Consider the following 22181-nt stretch of genomic DNA (forward strand, 5'->3'; position numbering starts at 1 on the left):
CTCAACAGGAAAACATAGAATCGAGGTATATGTGAAGGGCCAGTTGGCATTTAAAGCAAAGATCATAAGATTTGAACAAGAAAGTGCTTTAAAAAGCTGCTAGACTAATCCCACAATATTACAAAAGAGAAAGCTGAAGCTCGGAGAGGAGAAATATTTCCCTAAATCACCCAGATAATAAGTGAAAGATAGGATGTGAAGCCAAATGTCCTCCCTTGTAGACCATTACTCATTCCACTGTGCTGCATAGCCTTCCTAATGTTTTGGGAATGTCCAACCCCAAGATTTCTTGCCAGTATAAGTAATGGTCAAACAGAACAGTCTTCACAACTGTGCTAACGTATCTATTGTTCTTTTATTCTTTCCTTCTTCAAAGACACACATTTTTACTTAAAAATTTGATTTGCTTGCTTAGTGCTTACATTAAAACACAAATAATAGATAGAAAAATAAAATTTTAAAATAATCATAACAACATAAATGCCACATTGTTCTTTCTTTGTCCCTATTGAACTATTTCATTAATATAAAACTGCTTTGATGGTTCTTTTTTATGATACTTTTTTCAAAATTATATTTTTATTTATTTTGTTAAATATTTTCTAATTGCATATAAAAATCAACATTCTTTTTTTTTTACTTTTTAAGTTCTGAATTTTCTTCCTCTCTCCCACTCTTGCCTTGTGCATTCAGAAGGCAAGCAATATAACATCAATTATATAAGTGAAGTTATGCAGAATAGCCTTCCACATTTCCCTGATATCATGGTCCTCTTAAAATGAAGGACAGGCACAACCTGCAAAACAAAACACACACAAAAATAAGATAAGATAAAAAATAAAAAAAATAAAGTTTTAAAAATTGCTTCCATCGCACACAGAGTTCATCAGTTTTCCCTCTGGAGGTGCATAGCATTTTTCACCATGGGTCCTTAGGAATTACATTGTATCATTGTCTTGGTCAGAGTAGCCTAAGTCTTTCAGAGATAATCAACCTTAATAATAACCTTACAATGTTACTGTTACTATGTACAATGTTTTGATGGTTCTGCTCGCTTCACTTTGCATGTGGTCATATAAGTCTTCCTAGGTTTTTCTGAAACTATCCTGCTTCATTTATAATAGGACAGTGTTATTCCATCACAATCATATACCACAACTTGTTCAGCTATTCCCCAATTGATGAACATCTTGATTTCCAATTCTCTGCCACTCCAAAAAGAGCTACTATAAATATTTCTTGTACAGATAGGTCCTTTCCCCTTTTCTTTGATTTTTTTGGCATAGAGACCCAGTAGTGGTATTGCTGATTCAAAATGCACAGTTTTATAGCCCTAGGGTCAGAGTTCCAAACTGTTCTTTAGAATGGTTGGACTAGTTCACCAACAGGGCATTAGGGTCTCAATTTTTCCACATTACCTCCAGCATTTCTCATTTTTCCTTTCTGCCATGTTAACCAATCTGATCAATGTTGGTGGTATGTCAGAGCTGTTTTCTTTTGTATTTCTCTAATCATTAGTGATTTAGAACTTTGCTTTATTTGACAATTGATGGTTTGATTTATTCTTCTGAAAACTGCCTATTCATATGTTTGCACCATTTATTAATTGTGGAATGGCTCAAAGTTTTACAAATTTGGTTCAGGTTTGTATATATTTGAGAAATGAGATCTTTTTCTAAAAAGCATGCTGTAAATCTTCCCCTAGTCTCCTGTTTTCTTTCTAATTTTGACTGTGCTAGTTTTCTTTGTGCAAAAACTTTTTGATTTCATGTAATTAAAAATATCCATTTTACTTCCTGTAATCCTCCACATCTCGTTTCATCATAAACTCTTTCCTAATTGATAGCTCTGACAGGCACATTTTCTCATGCTTCCCTGACTTACTTATGCTATCTATCACCCTTTATATCTAAATCATTTATCAAATTCACCTTATCTTGGTATATGTAGTGAGATGTTGATCTATTCCTACTTTTTGCCAAACTGTTTTCTAGTTTTACCAGCATTTTTTGTCAGATGTTGACTTCTTGCTCCCAAAGCTTTGATCTTTGGATTTATCAAAAAATTACATTACTGTGGTCATTTACTACTGTGTATTATGTATCCAATCTATTGCATTGATCCGCAACTCATTTCTTAGCCAGTACCAAACTGTTTTTATCATTTTGTAATATAATTTGTAATATAGTAATATATTTTGTAATATAGTTTGAAATATAGTTTGAATCTGGTACTGTAAGAACCATCTTCCTTACATTTTTTCATCTCTTCCATATTATTCTTAATCTTTTGTTCTTTCAGATAAATTTTATCAATTTTTCTAGTTCTACAAAATGATTCCTTGGTATTTTGATTGAGGTGGCACTGAATAAATAAATTAACTTAAGTAAACTTGTTCTTTTGATTATATTGGCTCGGCTACCCATGAGCAATTAATATTCCTCCAGTTCCTTAGATCTGTTTTTTATTTCTGTAAAAAACATTATGTAATTGTGTAATAGTTTCTGAGTTTCTTTTGATGAGTAGACTCCCAAGTATTTTATATTGTCTGCAGTTTTTGTAAAAAGAATTTCTCTGTCTCTTGCTGTGTTTTGTTGGTAGTATAAAGAAATATTAATGATTAATGTATACCCTGCAACTTTGTTGAAATTAATTGTTTCAAAAATTTTTTTTCATTGATTCTCTAGGGTTCTATCAGTATACCATCATATTTTCTGCAAAGAGTGATAGTTTTCTTTCCTCAGTGCCTATTTTTATTCCTTCAATTTCTTTTTTTTGGCTTATTGCTAATTCAATATTGAATGATTTTAATACTGATAGTAGACAGCCTTGATTAATCCCCAATCTTTTTGGAAAGGTTTCATGTTTATCCCCAGTTCAGGTAATGCTTATTCTTGGTTTTAGAAAGTGATTACTTTCCATTTTGAGAAAGGTTCCATTGATTTCTATGTTTTTTAATATGAATGGGCACTGTATTTTCTCAAAAGCTTTCTGCATCTATAGGTATAATCATGTTTTTGTTATTAATATTGTAAATTATGCTTAGAGTTTTCCTAATATTGAACAATCCCTGCATTCCTGGCATAAATTCCACTTGGTCACAGTGTATGAATTTTGCAATCTAATGCTTAATTGTTTTGCCAGAATTTTATTTAATTTTTCACATGGGTAATTAAGGAAATTGACCCATGGTTTTCTTTCCCTTATTTTTCTCTCCCTCATTTAGAAATCAAAACCAAAAAAAAAAAAAAAAGGAAATCAAAACCATATTTGCATCGTAAAAAGAGTTTGGTGGGACACCTTTGCCTATTTTTTTTTTCAAATAATTTATAGAGTATTGGGTTTATTACTTAAATGACTGATAGAATTCACTTGTGAATACATTTGGTCCTGGGGATTTTTTTTCTCAGGGAATTCATTTGTGTCTTGTTCAATTTCTTTTTTTCAAGATAGCATTATTTGTTTTTTTAAATTTTGTTTTCTGTTAATCTGAGCATTTCACATTTTTGTATATATTCTTCCATTTCATTTAGGCCATCAACTTTACTGACATATAATTAGAAAAATAATTGCCAATAATTGCTTTAATTTCATCTTTACTGGAGATTCATTTACCTTTTCAATTTTGATATTGGTGATTTGGTTTTCTTCTTTAGTTTTTAAAATCAAATTAATGAATAGTTTATCTATTTTATTGGTTTTCCCATAAAACTAGCTTCTCATTTTGTTTATTAGATTAATGGCTTCCTTGCTTTTAATTTTATTAATCCCTCTTTTGATTTTCAGAATTTCTATTTTGATGTTTAACAGGTGACTTTAATTGTTTTGGGTTTTTTTTAGTTGCATGCCCAGTTCATTGATCTGTTCTTTCTCTTTTTTATTGATGCAAGCATTTGGAGATACAAAATTTTCCTCTAAGTATTTCTTTGGCTGAATGCCGCAAATTTTGGAATACTTTCTCATTGTTGTCATTCTCTTTAATGAAATTGTTGATGCCTTCTATGTTTTATTCTTTGACTCTTTAGTCAATGAACTTTTAATATTTGATTAGTTCTTTAGTATTTGATTAGTTTTCAATAAATAAATTTTCAATAAATTTTAATTTCCATGTTTCCATGACCATTTATTGAATGTAATTTTTATTGCATTATGGTCTGAAAGGGGTACATTTAGTATTTCTGCTTTCTACATTTGTTTGTGAGGCTTTATGCTTTAATAAATGCTCAATTTTCCTGAATGTACCACGCACAGCTGAGGAAAAGGTATATATGCCTTTCTATTCACATTCAGTTTTCTCCAAAGTTCTATCATAGCTAACCATTCTAAAATTCTTATTCATCTTCTCAACTTCTTTCTTATTTATTTTATGGTTAGATTCATCTAGCTCTGAGAGGAGAAAGCTAAAGTCCTCCACTAGTATGGTCTTACTGTCTATTTTTTCCTATAATGCATTTAACTTTCCCTTTAAGGATTTAGATGCTGTGACATGTGATGCACATAATAGTTCAGTACTGAAATTATTTCATTGTCTCTGGTGCCTTTTAGCAAGATGTAGTTTCCCTGCTTATCTCTTTTAATTAGGTCTGTTTTTGCTTTTGGTTTGTCTGAAATCATGATTGCTATTCCTGCCTTTTTTATTTCTGCTGAAGCACAATATAGTCTTCTTTAGCCCTTTATTTTAACTGTGTGTGTCTCCAGGTTTGAAGTGATTTGTTTTGTTTTGTAAACAACCTATCTTTGGATTCCAGTTTCTAATCTATTCTGTTATCAACAAGTAAGTTTATTCCATTCTCACTCACAGTTATGATTGCTAACCATGTATTTCCTTCTCTCTCTCTCCCCACCCTCTGTGTGTCTGTCTGTCTGTCTGTCTGTCTGTCTCTCCTAATCCTTTCCTATCTCAAAAGTCTGTTTTGCTTCTGACTACTACTACCTCCCTTAATTTCCCCTTGCTTCCCCTCACCTTTTCTCTTATCCCCTCTCTTTCCTCCTTTCTTATTGAGTAAAATAGATTTCTATACCCAAATGCATATCTGTGTGTGTGTGTGTGTGTGTGTGTGTGTGTGTGTGTATTCTTTCCTCTTTGAACCAATTTAGTTGAGAGTAACATTCAAGCATTTCTGGCAACCCCTCACCCCCACCCCTCAGCACTTCCCCTTCTACTGTAAAAGCTCTTTCTTGCATATGTCTTTTACAAGGGATAATTTTCCTCTTTCTTCTTCTCCCTTCCTCCTTCTCCCAGAGCATCCTGTTTTCTCACCCCTACATTTTGTTGGTGATCATCACAACATTATTAACTCACATCTATGCCCTCTGTCTATGTATACTCCTTCTAACTGTCTAGTAATGATAAAGTTCTTAAAAGTTATATGTATTGTCTTCCCATATAGAAATGTAAACATTTTGAACTTAATGAGTCATTTATGATTTCTCTTTCATGTTTGCCTTATGCTTCTCTTGAGTCTTGCATTTGAATATGAAATTTTCTATTCAGCTATGATCTTTTCATCAGGAATGCTTGAAAGTCATCTATATTATTAATATTCATTTTTTCTCCATTGAAGGATTATACTCAGTCTTCTTGGATATATTATTCTTGGTTGCAATCCTAGCTCTTTTGCCCTTTTGAATATAATATTCTAAGCCCTCCACTCCTTTAAGCTGCTGTTTAATGTTGTGTGATCTTGACTGTGATTCCACAATGGTTTCTTTCTGGCTTTTTGAAATAATTTCTTTTTGATCTGGGAGCCCCGAAATTTGATTCTAACATTCCTGCAAATTTTCATAGGGGGCCTCTTTCAGGTGATGATTGGTAAATTCTTTTAATTTCTATCTTATTCTCTGGTTCTAGGATATCTGGGAAGTTTTTCATGATAATTTCCTGAAATGTGATGTCCAGGCTCTTTTTTTAATCACAGTTTTCAGTAGTCCAATAAATTTAAAATTATTTGTTCTTTATCTATTTTCCAGTTAAGTCATTTTTCTGATATATTTCACATTTTCTTCCATTTTTCTTCTTTTTGACTTTGTTTTACTGTCTCTTGATGGCTAATGGCATCATTAGCTTTCATTTGCTCAATTCTCAATTTTAAGGAATTATTTTCTTCAGTGAGCTTTTTGTACATCTTTTTTTTTTTCCATTTGGGCATATCTGCTTTGTAAAAACTTTGTCTATTTATTTGTTTCAGTTTTCAACATTCATTTCTTATAACACTATGAGTTCTAAATTTTCTCCCCTTCCCTCTGCTTTTCCCTCTCCAAGACAGTGATCAATCTGATATAAACTATCCAAGTACAATCACATTAAACATATTTCCACATTAGTCAAGAATTAAATTAAACAGAATTATAATGCAAAGGAAAATTATGAGAAAGAAAAAGAGAAAAGAGTATGCTTCAGTCTGCATTCAAACTACATAGTCCTTTCTCAAGTGGATAGCATTTTCCATCAACAGTATTTTGGAATTGTCTTAGCTCCTTGTATTGCTGAGAAGAATTAAATCTATCAAAGTTGGTCACTGCACAATGTTACTTTTAGTGTGTACAGTGTTTTCCTGGTTCTGCTCACTTCACTCAGCATCAGTTAATGCAAGTCTTTCCAGTTTTTCTGAATTTCATGTGCTCATCATTTCTTATGGGACAACAGTATTCCACTACATTTACATACCACAACTCATTCAACCATTCCCCCAATTGAGGAGCATCCCCTCAATTTCCAATTCTGGGGCATCACAAAAAGAGCTACTATAAATATTTTTGACATATAGGTCCTTCTTCCATTTGTATGAACTCTTTGGGATATAGCCCTAGAAGTGATATTGCTGGATCAAAGGATATGCACATTTTTTATAATCCTTTGGACATAGTTCCAAATTCCGCTCCAGAATGGTTGGATCAGTTCACAACTCTACCAACAATGCATTCATGTTCCAATTTTCCCATATCTTCTCCAGCATTTATCATTTTTCTGCTTTTTCATGTTAGTCAATCTGATAGATGTGGTGTGGTAAGTCAAAGTTGTTTTAATTTGCATTTGTCCAATCAATAGTGATTTAGAGCACTTTTTTTCATTCGACTATAGATTGCTTTAATTTATTCATCTGAAAACTGCCTGTTCATATCCTTTGGCTATTTATCAATTAGAGAATGAATTGCATTGTTTGTTGATGGCTTGTTCAATTTCTTTTTCTGAAATGGGGTTAAGCATTTTATTTTCTCTCTTGTTAATCTGGGCAATTTATATTTTTGCAAATATTCATCCATTTCACTAACACTGTCAAATTTATTGGCATACAGTTGGGCAAAAAGATTCCTAATTATTGTTTTAATTTCTTCTTCATTGGTAGTGAATTCACCCTTTTCATTTTTGACACTGGGAATTTGCTTTTTTTTAAAAATCAAATTGACCAAAGTTTTATCAATTTTATTGTTTTTTTTACAAAACCAGCTTTTAGTTTTATTTTCAATGGTTTTCTTAATTTCATTTTTACTAATCTCTCCTTTGATTTTCAGAATTTCTAATTTGATATTTAATTAGGCATTTTTAAATTGTTCATATTTTAGTTTTTTTAGTTGCATGCCCAATTCATTGATCTCTTTCTCTACTGCATTCAGGTAAGCATTTAGAGATATAAAACTCCCCTTATGAAGTGCTTTGACTGCATCCTATAAGTTTTGGTATGTTGTCTCATCATTGTCATTCTCTTGGATGAAGTTACTGATTGTTTCTGTGACTTTGTATTTGATCCACTCATTCTTTAGATTATTTGTTTTCTAATTAATTTTTAGTCTATCTTCCCATGGCCCTTTAATATGCAATTTTTATTGCATCATCATCTAAAAAGGATGCACTAAATATTTCTGCCTTTCTTCACTGGATTGTGAGGTGTTTAAGCCCCATTACATGATCAATTTTTGTGTACATGCCATGTACTGCTGTGAAAAAGGTATATTCCTTTCTAGTTCTGTATTTGAAGATGACATTGTCTATTGAACTCTGATAATTTTCATCCACAATGTTTGCTGGTAATTTCATCTGCAAGGTTTCAAAGTCCCCTATTTCATTGAATGTCCATCTTCTCCCTGAAAGATTATGCTCAGTTTTGCTGGGTAGTTGATCCTTGGTTGTAATCCAAGTTCCTTTGCCTTATGGAATATCATACTCCAAGTCTCGTGATCCTTTAATGTAGAAGCTGCTAAGTCCTACATAATCCTGATTGCAGTTCCATGCTATTCAATGTATTTCTTTCTGGCTACTTGAAGTATTTTCTCCTTGACCTAATTATTTTAGAATTTGGTTACAATATTCCTTGACTTTTTCATTTTGAGATCTCTTTCAGGAGGTGATTGGTAAATTCTTTCAATGACTATTTTACCCTTCAGTTCTAGAACGTGAGGGTAGTTTTCCTTGATGATTTTTTGAAAGATACTCTCCAAGATCTTCTTCTATCATAGCTTTTGGGTAGACTCATAATTCTTAAATTATCTCTCCTGGATCTGTTTCGATGTCACTTGTTTTCCAATGCAGTGTTTTACATTTTCTTGTATTTTTTTCATTCTTTTGATTTTATTTGACTGATTCTTCATGTCTCATAGAGTGCTTCACTTCTATTTGCCCATTTCTAAGTTTAAAAATATTGCTTTCTTCAGTTAGGTTTTGTACCTTCTTTTTCATTTGGCCAATTCTACTTTTTAAGGAGTTCTCTTCAGTATATTTTTGTGTTCCCCTTTCCATTCAGCCAATTATATTTTTTAAAGAGTTGTTTTCCTCAGTCAATTTTTGTCCTTCATTTTCCAACCTGTGGACTCTCTCATATACCTCTTATTTTCCCAACTTTCCTTCTACTTCTCTTTTTGACTTTTAAAATCCTGCTTGACTACTTTGCCCAATTTTATGCCCACAAATTCTATAATCTAAACGAGATGGATGAGTATTTTAAAAAATACAAATTGCCCAGATTAACAAAAGAGGAAGTTGAATACTTAAGCAATCCCATCTCAGAAAAAGAAATTGAACAAGACATCAATGAACTCCCTAGGAAAAAATCTCCAGGGCCAAATGGATTTACAAGTGAATTATATCAAGCATTTAAAGAACAGTTAATTCCAATACTATATGGACTATTTTTGAAAATTGGGGAAGAAGGAGTCCTCCCAAATTCTTTCTATGATGCAAATATGGTTTTGATGCCTAAACCAGGAAGACACAAAACAGAGAAAGTAAATTATAGACCAATTTCTCTAATGAATATAGATGCAAAAATTTTAAAATAAAATTTTAGCAAAGCGAATACAGCATCTTATCACAAGAATAATACATTATGATCAGGTAGGATTCATACCAGGAATACAGGGCTGGTTCAATATTAGGAAAACTATTAGCATTATTGATCATATCAACAACAAAACTAACAAAAACTACATGATTATCTCAATAGAAGCAGAAAAAGCTTTTGACAAAATGTAATACCCATTCTTATTAAAAGCACTGGAGAACATAGGAATAAAGGGAACTTTCCATAAAATAATAAGCAGTATCTATCTAAAACCTTCAGCAAGCATTATATGCAATGGGGATAAGCTAGATGTATTTCCAATAAGATCAGGGGTGAAACAAGGATGTCCATTATCACCAGTATTATTCAATATAGTATTAGAAATATTAGCTTTAGCAATTAGACAAGATAAAGAAATTGAAGGAAGAAGAATAGGCAAAGAAGAAACTAAGTTATCACTCTTTGCAGATGATATGATGATATACTTAGAGAATCCCAGAGACTCAGTAAAAAACTACTTGAAATAATAAAGTTTGGCAAAGTTGCTGGTTACAAAATAAACCCACACAAATCTTCTGCCTTCCTATATGTTAGCAACAAAGTCCAACAGCAAGAGGTAGAAAGAAAAATCCCATTTAAAGCTAGGGTAGACACTATAAAATACCTGGGAGTTTACCTGCCAAAACAAACCCAGGGACACAATTGCAAGACACTTTTTGCACAAATAAAGTCAGATTTAGGTAAGTGGAAAAACATCAGTTGCTCATGGGTAGGCTGAGCTAATGTAATAAAAATGACAATTCTACTTAAATTAATTTACTTATTTAGTGCCATACCAATTTTACCAGATAATTATTTTCTAGAGCTGGATAAAAAACATCAAAATTCATCTGGAAGAATAAAAAAGTCCAGAATATCAAGGGGACTAATGAAAAGAAATGCTAGGGAAGGTGGCCTAGCGCTACCAGATCTCACATTGTACTATAAAGCAGCAATTATCCAAACCACTTGATACTGGCTAAGAAACAGAAGGGTAGACAAGTGGAATATACTTGGCACTTAAGACACAGTAGGCAAGGAATATAGCAACCTCATGTTTGATAAACTCAAGGACCCCAGGGATGAGAACTCACTGTTTGACAAAAATTGTAGGGAAAACTGGGTAACAGTGTGGCAGAAACTAGGCATAGACCTGTGCCTGACACTGTACGCAAGAATAAAGTCCAAATGGGTACATGATCTAGATATAAAGATTGATACCATGGACAAAATGGAGAAGCAAGGAATAGTGTATTTATCAGATTTATGGAGACGGGAAGAATTTTTTACTAAAGAAGAGATAGAAAAAATTTCGATTACATTAACCTGAAAAGTTTTTGGTCAACCAAACCCAATGCAACCAAAATTCAGAGGGATGTAGTAAATTGGGAAAGAATTTTTACAGCTAATCTCAGAGATAAAGGCCTCATTTTTAGAATATATAGAGAACTGACTCAAATGTCCAACTATACAAGTCATTTCCCAATTGATAAATGACCAAAGGATATGAACAGGCAATTTTCAGAGGAAGAAATTAAAGATATCTATAATCATGTGAAAAAATGCTCTAAATCACTTTTTATTAGAGAGATGAAAATCAAAACAACTCTGAGGTACCACATCACAACTATAAGATTGGCAACCATGACAGAACAGGAAAATGATAAATGTTGGAGAGGATGTGGGAAAGTTGGAACACTAATCCATCGCTGGTGGAGCTGTGAGCTCATCCAACCATTCTGGAGAACGGTTTGGAACTATGCCCAAAAGGCTACAAAACTGTGCATACACTTTGACCAAGCAATATCGCTTCTAGGACTGTATCCCCAAGAAAACATAAAAATGGGAAAGAGTTCCACATGTACAAAAATATTTATAGCAGCACTCTTTGTAGTTGCCAAAAACTGGAAATCAAGAGGATACCCATCAATTGGGGAATGACTGAATAAATTATGGTATATGAATGTAATGGAGTAATAGTGCACCATAAGAAATGATGAACAAGAAGACTTCAGGGAGGCCTGGAAGGACTTATATGATCTGATGCTGAGTGAAAGGAGCAGAACCAGGAGAACTTTGTGCACAGCAATGACCACAGTGTGCAAGAGTTTTTTTCTGGCAGACTTGGAACTTCATAATAATGCAAGAACTTAAAAAAAAAAATTCGCAGTGGTTTTCTAAAGTAAAACTTCCACACTCAGAGAAAGAACTATGGAATTCATTTGCAGAATGCAGCAGATCATGTTTGCGTGTGTGTGTGTGTGTGTGTGTGCATTATGTTTTGATTTGTTATATGATTTCTTCCATTTATTTTAGTTCATCTACATAGCATGACTGTAGTGAAAATGTATTCAATATCAATATCAAAGTGTATGTAGATCCTATATAGAATTGTATGCCATCTTGGGGAGGGAGGGAGGTGGGGGGGTAGGTATAGGGGGGTAAAAATCTAAGTTTTATGGTAGTAATTGTGGAACATCAAAAAAAAAATAATAAAAAAAATAAAATAAAATCTTACTTGACCAATTCATATATCCCTTTGAAGTTTCAGATATAAGTATATTGACAGTGTTGTCCTTTTCTGAGTTTGTGTTTTGATCTTCCCTGTGATCATAGTAATTCTCTACGGTCAGTGTTATTTTCTTTTTTTGCTCATGGTGTTTGCCTATTTCTTGGCTTATAAAGTTGAGTTCTCCTGCAAGCGCCAGTGTAGGCGTCAGGAGGACATGAATTCAAATCTCACCTCAGACACTTGACACTCACTAACTGTGTGACGTTGGGAAAATCTCTTAACCCCATGCCTCATCCTGGGTCATCTCCAGTCATCCTGATGAATATCTGGTCACTGGACCCAGATCTCTCTGGAGGAGAAGTGAGGCTGCTGCCCTTGCACAGCCCTCCCTCACTCAAAAAAGTCAAGTACAAGTCATGTCATTATTTCTCTGATGGCATGGTCTTCTTCAACAATGAAGATCAAACACACACACATATCCTGCTGGAACCCAGGGGGCACTGTTTCAACCTTCTCATTCTGGGGGGTCTGGGACCTGGTCATTGGCTTTGTGTGCTGGGGCCTCAGCTGCTGATGCCTGGGGTATCTAGGGATCTAGTCACTTACCTACTGTTAAGCTGAGGTCCTGGTGTTGTTGTGTGGCATGTGTTGAGGCCAGGTAGAGTTTTTCTGTGTTTCCACAGGGTTTCCACAGGTGGTGAAGCACAGGGAGGTTCAGCTTCTGGAGGACACCTGCTCACTTAGGGTCACACTGAAGCAAAAGAAAGGTTACCTGCTGGAGAATGCCTGCTCACCTACCAGGGGCTATGCTGAAGCATGGGGAGGTTTGCTGCTGGAGGTCTCTTACCCACCTGAGGCTGTGCTGAATCATGTGGAGGGCCACTGCTGGGTGACACCTGCTTGCCAGGGCTACACCAGTGCATGTGATGATTCTCTAAGCTGAAGTCTGCTGATTCCCCTAGCTAAGGCATGTGGAGGGGGAGGGGGGCTCCTGGTATTTGCCTGCTCCACCACCTTGGGACTCAGGATCTCCTGCTGCTTTGGTGAGGTGGAGCTTCCCTTTGACTTGCTGGAATACTTCTTATTCTGAAATGTGCTCCCCTTTTACCTTAGGGAAATGAATCTTTCTTTCTGATCCTCCAAATTTCCTGTACTGAGATTGCACTCTATCTTTCTACTGGCTCTGTTGTTGTAGGATTTTTCCTGGGGTGCTGTTCTCTGTTTTTTTTAAGAGGTCAAAAAGGGAGAGTGAAAGCAACTTACTGCTTATTCACATCTTGGATCCCAGTACAGCCAATTCTGCTTTTTAAGGAATTATTTTCATCAGTGAAGTTTTGTACCTCTTTTACTGTTTGACCAGTTTTGCTTTTTAAGTTATTTTCTTCACTATTTTCATGTCTCTTTTGTGAAACTATTCATTGTCTTTTCTTAATTTTCTTCCCTTACTCCAATTTCTTTACTTAATTTTTCCTCTACCACTCTTATTTATTTTTGAAAATCACTTTTTTAGCTTTTCAGGAATTTTTATTGGGCTTGAGTTCAATTCATATTTTTTCCTTTGAGGCTTCACTTGAAGTTGTTTTCACTTCACTGTCTTCTTCTGAGTTTATGTCTTGATCTTCCATAGCAGTTTTTTTATGGTCGTGTTCTTTTTTATTGCTTATTCATTTTTTCTGATCTATTTCTTAACTTTGAGTTTATGTTAATTTTGGCTCTGTTCCTGGCTTGAGAGGTTGGGGGATGAGGAGAGGAATAGCACTGTCCCAAACTTCAGATCTTTTCCCACTATTGTTTCAAAGGTAGTTCTGGGGATTTAGAAGTTTTTGGTGTTTCCAAGGTGATGTGATTTGGAGATATGAGTGAATGCTTTTCTGGTCTGCACTCTGTCTTTACCCAAGAAGGGTCTATAATCTTTTGATACTGCAATAGATTCTGCTACTTAAGGCCCCTGCTCCTTCTTTACTGAAAGTGCAGCTTTTCACCCTTGAACTATAACCCAGATGTGGGTATAAACAACAGAGATGCCAACCAGCTTCCAGTCCTATAAACAGTGCTATCACAGGGGTCCACTATAATTGCTTTCTGATCAGTTGCCACATCTTAACATCTCTGGCTTAAGACTTCCCAAAAGTGCTATGGTTTTTGTTGCTACCACCTAATTTTATTACTGATGTTGTATCCATGTGGCTTCCAGGCCAGCCTCTAGCCCCATGTCACAGATCTCTCCTTGCAACCTCCAAATTGTCTTGGACTATAAGACTTTGACTCTGGTCTTTTGCTTGTTTTCCCACTGCAGATTTCAATTTGAGGCATCATTTTAAAATTGTTTGTCAAAGAATGTTAGGAAAAGTCAGCTGACTGCTTCTTCTATTCTACCATCTTGGCTCCTCCTCCAGAAGAGTGTGCTTTGATGATTTTTTCATTGCTTAGAATTTAAAGAGGACGCTCTCTGTAACCAATGTCAGAGGTGTGTCGCATATTACTGAGCCAGAAGTTGAAAATGTCTCTTATCTATTTACTTATTTATTTTTACATATCTATTTGTTTATTTATTCATTTATTTATTCTATTAAAGTTAGTCATTACAAAGTCCTTTATTCCAAAGGAGATCTGTTGACTAAATTAAATGTTCTGGAGCTAATTCAAATGATGCTCTTTATGAATAAATTCAAAAGGTCTTTCACAACCATCATAAAATCCAGAACTTGTAACTTCAACACAGAAACCATGTAAATAATAACTAAGGGGGTTTTCCCTCCCTCTCACTTTGTTAAATTTAAGAGATCTTCTTAAAAGAAACTTGAAGTATTGTCCTATACCATAGTAGAAAGAATCCAAAATAAGCAGACTGTACTGGTGGTAGCCAGAGGGGAATATGGGGAAATAATCTGCATAACAATATTGTTAACTTTTCTTCTTGTCATTCTTGTTCAACTGGTCCATCATGACGTTTTGTTGCCAAAGTCATCATACTCATATTTCAGTCCATTCTGAGACACTGTACCAGAAAGTAGTTGTGGAGGTTGGGAGTAGAAGAACAATATGTTTTGGTTTAGGAGACCTAATTGAATCTTGGCTCTAATACTAGTTGTGTAGCAATGGGCAAATTTCTTAACTTCTCTAAGATTTAGCTTTCTCCTTATAAAATGACAACAGTGCTTGAAATTTCACCTATTTCACATGATTTCTGTGAGAATCAAGTGTGGCAGTTTATGTAAGTGCTAAGCAAACATTCAAAGCTTTCTTTGTTTCTAAAAAATTTTCAAGAGAAGACATTATTTCATCAGTAAGAAGAAAAGGATGAACTGTCATATTTTCTCCAAAGTCTAAGACATGCAGTAGTGTAAACTCAGTATTTTTTTCTTGACTGGCTAAACTGCATTTCACAAAACTCTAGAATTTTAGAATTAGTAGGAAGTTCAGCAGTCATCTAATCTAAATCATATTTGAAAAAGAATCCAACTATAACCCATCCAAGTGGTCATTCAGCTTTTCTTGAATGGCAAGAGGAAGGGGAAGGGGATGGTGTCCTGCTAGCTCTGGATAGCCCTTCCAGTTTTGGAAAGCTCTTCTTGTTACCACAAATGAAAATTTGACCTGTGAAAGCTCCTTTTTCTGTATGCTGGTGCCAAGCAGAACCAACTTAAATTTTCTTTCATATGAAAGCTTTTCAAATAATGAAAAACAACAATCATTTGGGTCCCTACACCAGCATTTTTTGAAGGATGGGGGACAAAGATACACACACAGACAACATACACGTATGTGTGTATACATATCTATATATGCATATATGTGAGTGTACACACACAGACAGATACACACACATACACACTAATGTATATGTTCTGGAATTCTATCTCGGAGAATAGAGCAATACCCTTCATACTCATTTCTCTGCTCCCCTGAAGGCAGAAATTGCAATCGTCCTTGGAAAAGGATTGAAAAAGTGCCAGAAATAACTATACATACCTCCCTACAGGGTGTATTCAGACAACCCAACCTACCTGAACAGTACATACCTTACAAGACATAGATGCAAAAAATCAAGTGTCCTTAAATTTAATACATCTAAAGTCTATATACATTAATTGTAATAGAGTAGAAATTGTTCTTCAATTCTTTTGAGTGACTTACAGTATCTAGCAAAATATTCTAAGCCTAAACAGTATAACTTTCAAATGAAAATTCTTACAACTTTTTTTTTGTTTTATATAGCAAAATACCTGTGTTAGAATCAGTAACCTCAATTTTACTACCAAGTAACTTTAGAGAGCAATGCATATGCTAACAACCCTGTATCCATTTAACTCCCAAAACATCAACCACACATTCATCCCCAGCTGTTACGAGCCCCACCCAGTTCCAGTGTGTTTGGGGTTATCATTATGCTTCTCTTTTGCACTTTACCACCTATTTGGCCGCCCCCTTATCTTCACTCCTTTATAAGAGTGGAGAATTTCATAGCCTAGGGTTGATTTATGTGTAGACCTATTCCACTATCTCATGTCTTAGCCCCCATTCTACTTCCACTTAGCTCATTCACACTGCATTTCATCTGAGGTCAGTTGCAAAAGTAGAGCTATCCATACTCTTTAATCAGTGTTAGAAATGAATAACAATTTTTTAAAAGCAAATATATGAAAGCATTCAGAATGGCATTTCTTCCCAAGCCCAGAAATCCTCTCCTCCTTTAGCAGGCAAGCACTAAACCCAGAAGTTTACTTCTTCCCAATCATTCCCACAAAGAAGTAACAAGCACCTGCCCCAACACTTTCCCAATTATGGCAAAAAAAACCCCCAACCCAACAACAAACAAACAAACAAAAACCTCCCTAATGGTCTATTTCCTTTAGCCTTTTAGAATGACTTGAGAGGGTTGGAAGGACCCGCTCCAGCTGGTCTCAGTTTCTCTTGAGAGAAGCATAGCTTGAGAATGCAGGGTAATACCAAACAGACTAGTTTAGCGTTAGAACATCCTAGGAAGCAACTCCTATGGAAAAACAGCCAAGCAGCTTCTGCAGGTGCTGTGGCCACATCCATTGAGAATCCAGAAGAGAAAGTTCTTGTCTCAAAAGTTCAGGGAAACATCAACATCTAAACTGGATTGGATATCAAAACCTCATGATTTTAGCTGTAAAAATGATATTTAAGAGGAAGCATCATCACCTGTTTTGGAGCTTACAGTAAGGACCATAGGACCTTTCCATTTGACTTGAAGGTAAAACCTTCATATGTGTTCTCTCCCCCATTGGAACAGAAGATCCTTGAGATCAGAGACTATCTTATACTTTTTATGTATATCTCCAGTGATCAGGGCAGTGTGCTGCACATGTACTCATGCTTAGTAAACATTTCATTCATTCATTCACTCATTGGTCCCTTACCTGTGTGACCTTCATCTCTTCTTCATCCCGACAATTTTAGGTTGTTGTTGTTGTTTTCGCACATGCACTTGAAAAAACGGTTCCTTGAATCTCTACGCTTTTCCACATTTGTGAATGTGAGGGATGAATTTTTTTTCTTCAGGAGAATAAAATACAAAAGTTCCTGAGACCTATCCAAGAGACCAGAGAGGAAGAACACCTAGTTTCCCCCAGTAGGGCAACATTGGATCAATCTCTTTCTTCATCCTTCTTTTAATATATAGCCTCTTTCTCTGTGGAATCACCATGGTGGCCAGGACCCTGCACACATATCCTAAAAATTGGTGGGTCTTCAAAGTCCTCCTTGCTGCACAGTACAGTGCAGCCCAGATCCGCTTACTGTCTACACCTCCCCACTTCCACTTTGGTCAGACCAATGACACCCTTTAATTCCTCCGAAAATCTCCTACAGGCAAAGTTTCAGCTTTTGAGGGTGATGATGGGTTCTGTGTGTTTGAAAGCAATGTCACTGCACACAATGTGAGCAATGATGATCTTCAAGGCTCTACTCCAGAGGCAATTGCCCAGGTGATCCAGTGAGTAAGCTTTGCTGACAATGACATCATTCTTCCAGCCGGTACCTGAGTGTTCCCCACTCATGGCATCATGCACCACAACAAACAGGCTACAGAGAACGTAAAAAAGGAGGTGAGGTGGGTTTTGGGGTTACCCAATGCTCACCTGAAGACTCAGACTTTTCTGATTGGGGGAGCATGTGACTAGCTGACATCACGGTTGGCTCTACAAGCAGGTCCTAGAGCCATCTTTCCAGCAGGCCTTTCCCAACACAAACTGTTGGTTCCTCACCTGCATCCACCAGCTCCAGTTATGGGCAGTGTTGGAAGAAGTGAAGTTCCATGAGAAGATGGTGCAGTTTGACGCTAAAAAGCTTGCCAAGAGTCAGCCCAAGAAGGAGGCCCCAAGAAAAGAGAAGAAGCAGCGAGGAGAGAAACAGAAGGCCCAGGCTGAGTGGAAGAGAAGAAGGCAGCCATAGCCCCTGGCCCTGACGAGGAGATGGATGAGTGTGACCAGGCTCTGACTGCAGAGCCAAAGTCCAAGGATCCTTTTGCCCACCTGCCCAAGAGTATGTTTGGGTTGGATGAGTTTAAGTGACAGTACTCCCAATGAGGACACACTAACAGTGGCCCTGCCTTGTTTCTGGGAGCACTTTAACCTTGGTCCCTGTGATATACTGAGTACCACTTCCCCAAAGAGCTCAGCCAGACCTTCATGAGTGGCAACCTCATCACCAGAATGTTCCAGCTCCTGGACAAGCTGAGGAAGAAGGCATTTGCCAGTGTCATCCTTTTTGGTACCAACCATAGCAGCACTTTTTCTGGAGTGTGGGATTTCTGGGGCCAGGAACTTGCCTTCTACTGAGTCCAAACTGGCTGGAAGATTATGAGTCCTACACATGGCAGTGAGGAGGCCCAGACCATGGTCCAAGAGTACTTCTCTTGGGAATGGGCCTTCTACCACACGGACAAACCCTTCGATCAGTTCAAGATCTTCAAGTGAACACCCTTCCTGCTACCACTTAACTATCTGCTTCCTCCTCTGCAGGAAGGTGCCAGTCATTAAACAAAATGAAAGACAAGAAAAAAAAATATCCACATAGTATCCTCATCCACATATACCAGGGGCTTCACCCATTAGTTCTAATGGGAGGGAATAAGGAAGCTTGGTAACTCCCCTATACAAACTATAGGCAGCTCCCTTTGGGAAACTTCTTTAAAGTGAAGCATGTGTTGATTATTGAACTGCAAAATTTTCTTTATTGAGTGACTCTGAACACACACTGCGGAAACACTAATCTTTTGAGTTCTCCTAAGTAGTAAAGCCTGAAATCTTATCAGACACACAAGGCATTTTTAGAAACAATTTTGTTTTTACATCAACTAAATTTCTTTTTGTATCCTTCTCCCAGCCCTTGCAGAAAGTCTTCCCACATAACAAAGAATTTTTATTGAAAAAAAAACACAGAAAGGTAGGGTGGGGCAGAAATCATCAAAACCAATTAATACATGTGCAACGTTGCAAACCCAGAGACCCCTTGGGAAGTCTGATTTTTTAACTGGGGAGATATGTCTTACCTTTCAATCTTATCATATTCTTGACCGTGCTCTTGACAATAACAATTTTTATTCAGAAAAATCAAAAAGAAAATATACACCACTACTTCTCTCTAGTTAAGGGTTGAATGTCTAATATGAAGAAAGTAGTTTGAGGAAAGCAGAAGGGGAGAGCATAAGGTGCAAGGGAAAATGAATTTTAAATTGAAGTTAATTGTCAGGAAGCCAAATGGACCCAAATTAGAAAGAGAAAGAGGAAAAGAGAAAAGTCTTGGTTGTTTCAAGAAAGGCTCAGGGGATTTCATCAACATTTTAAATCCCAATCCAAAGAATATAAAGCTTAACTCTGAATAACAATATTGTGATCCTTGGAAAAAAGACAAAGTTTCCTCAATAAGACATCAGTGCATGCCAAGGACTGCCTTATTCCAACAATCCTGACATTTTTATACTTACAATACAAGATGCAGCCAAATATATATATGTATATGTATGTGTGTGTATGTACAAATGTAGGTGTGTGTATCTATGTATATATATAATTTGAGTCATATTAAAATGTTTATTCACAGTTTGGCTCAACCAGAGAGCTATTTAACAATGTCAGTTGCCATTAATAACATTATAGATTTTGTCATCTCCAGATTGACTGACCCACCTCCTCCTTCCCATTTGATTGCAAACAATTACTCCCATAGGTTGGTTTTCTACCTTTGTTATCATCATCATCATCTGACATAATACTTGAAGACTTAGAAAATATTTTATGTACATTATTTCATTTAAAGTCAAAACCAAGCAATGTTTCATTTAAAAGAAGCTTTAGGAATGGGGGAAAATAGATTTATTGAAACATTCAGAAGTATTTTAGAACTGGACACTGCTAGGGGTGGAAATGGAAGAGGGATTCAGTAGCCAGGGGGAGAAAGTACATCATCGTATTGTTGGTTACAGAAGTGGGAGGCAATACACCCCCCATGCTGAAGCCACTGGGACTGAACAAGTAGGAAGCGCTCTACAAGATGGTGTTATCATCCTGGGATCATGTTCTGATGGCCCAATTCTAGTTATGGTTCTGATTTCTTTTGATCCTTGAAAAAATCCTGTGAGACAGTATTACTGTAAGTGATCCCATTTCAAGGGAATTTTCTCAGGATATCCATTTATTCTGGCTTTATTTTTATAGTTTAAGTCCTCCCCTAACGAATGTAAATGTAATTTATATGATTTCATCTGTAAATAATGAAATTCACCATTAAATATCTTGGGTATTACAAATATACAAAAATATTTCCATGCCATCTGTTAAACATCACTGTCTTATAGACATAATAAATTTAATCTGTAAATGGCTGCAAAGTGTCCACAAAATTATACTGGCATTTATGCAGAAATAAATTAGCATGCAAAATATGATTTGGTTTAAAAATTTCCAGACCATAAATGATTGTTTAATAAAGAAATGAATCTACCCTTTGGGGTTTGATAGAAATCTATATCAAGGGTCTTAAATTAATGGAATAAATAGGAAAAAGCACTTGAAACCATAAGTTATATTTAGGTATTTGTCATGGAGCCAAGCTCCCTGGGTTTTGTATGTCTGACCCTTTGGCATCTTCCCACATAATCAAACTTTTAACCCAGACTTTGAGTAAAGGGAATAACAGCATATTTTTTCCCCTTCTATGTTTAACTTGGCTTAATTTTATGTAAGAACTCCTCTTTCCCACAGAATACTTCAAAACCATTGTGAGGTTAACAATGTCCCTAACACTATGGTTACCAGAGTCAATTAGCTGACTAGCCTTTTGAAAGTCCAACATTAGCTGCAGATCCCTTGCTGTCTCAATAACCAGTAGAAAAGCCAGTGATTAGGGCTTTCAACCTTAACCTAAATTATATGTACATTTATGGATCTCCTGATCCTGCTTTTCTATACTGCATTAGGACCAAAAAAAAAATTCCCCAAGAAATCATAGAGCTTCACATAATTCTGTGAGACATGTATTTACCCAAAACAGACATATCTTTCCTCATGGAGAAAAAAATACAGCCAAGAAGAAGGAGAATATTATAAAATAAATCTATCTAGCTACAACTATTTAGTTAGAGAAGGGGGAGTTAAATAAGTCTAAGACTTTTTCTAAATTTTCTTATACTTTTCTTTTGATCTGGGAGGCAAAATATAGGAATTTAAAACACTAGCCAGAGCAGGAAAGAGTAGAAGTGCCAAACTCATCTGTTACCCCCTTTTCACCACAATCAGATAATGGTTAGAAAGGTTCACTTTCTAATCCCATTCGAAAGAATGGGAAATCAAAATTTGTTGAAGGTAAATTACTAACTGTTTTGTCCATACTGACATTTCAGCCTGATTAACCCATTCAGCAAAGCTGTATAAATATCAGAGACTCATCTTAAACATCAGTCACCAGGGTCCCTGAGTCTCCAGACCTCGATGTTCTACTTGGATTACAAGACTTTATTGGCTAAGGTTAAGGGACAGATTTAAATGGAACCAGCCAGCCACTAATGTGTTGTCTGGCCTTGAGCAAATTTCTTGTTTCCTCTTCTGCAAAGAATTGGACAGGAGCTTGTCTGAAAAAGAAAACAAACATGGGGGCTTTAGTGATCTGCAAACTCAATGTGAGTCAGCAGGGTGAGATGGTGTTAATTTCATTTTGGGCTGCATTGAGAATCAGTGCTTCCAAGAATAAGGAGGTGATAATCCAGCTGCTACCTGCCTTGGTCTGACCACAATTGAAGTCTTGTGTTCATTTTTGGTCACTTATAAACACAAGGTGCATACTTATAGCTTATTTACTATGCTAACCAGTGCAACCAAAACACCAAAGGG

General features: G+C 35.9%; 1 long non-coding RNA gene and 1 pseudogene across 1 annotated transcript; one reads left to right on the top strand and one right to left on the bottom strand.

The window, feature by feature from the left end:
• Nucleotides 1–347: 347 nt before the first annotated feature.
• Nucleotides 348–12764, bottom strand: LOC140510718 (uncharacterized). The gene is made up of 3 exons (XR_011969351.1): nucleotides 12678–12764; nucleotides 12433–12577; nucleotides 348–796 (listed from the first exon to the last, which is right to left on the bottom strand). It is a non-coding gene; the product is annotated as an uncharacterized lncRNA (long non-coding RNA).
• A 4734-nt stretch (nucleotides 12765–17498) lies between these two features.
• On the top strand, nucleotides 17499–18770 carry LOC140510719 (elongation factor 1-gamma-like; annotated as a pseudogene).
• The last annotated feature ends 3411 nt before the right edge of the window (nucleotides 18771–22181 follow it).

The sequence above is a fragment of the Notamacropus eugenii genome, chromosome 6 (genome assembly GCF_028372415.1).
Source record: "Notamacropus eugenii isolate mMacEug1 chromosome 6, mMacEug1.pri_v2, whole genome shotgun sequence".
NCBI classification, from domain to species: domain Eukaryota; kingdom Metazoa; phylum Chordata; class Mammalia; order Diprotodontia; family Macropodidae; genus Notamacropus; species Notamacropus eugenii.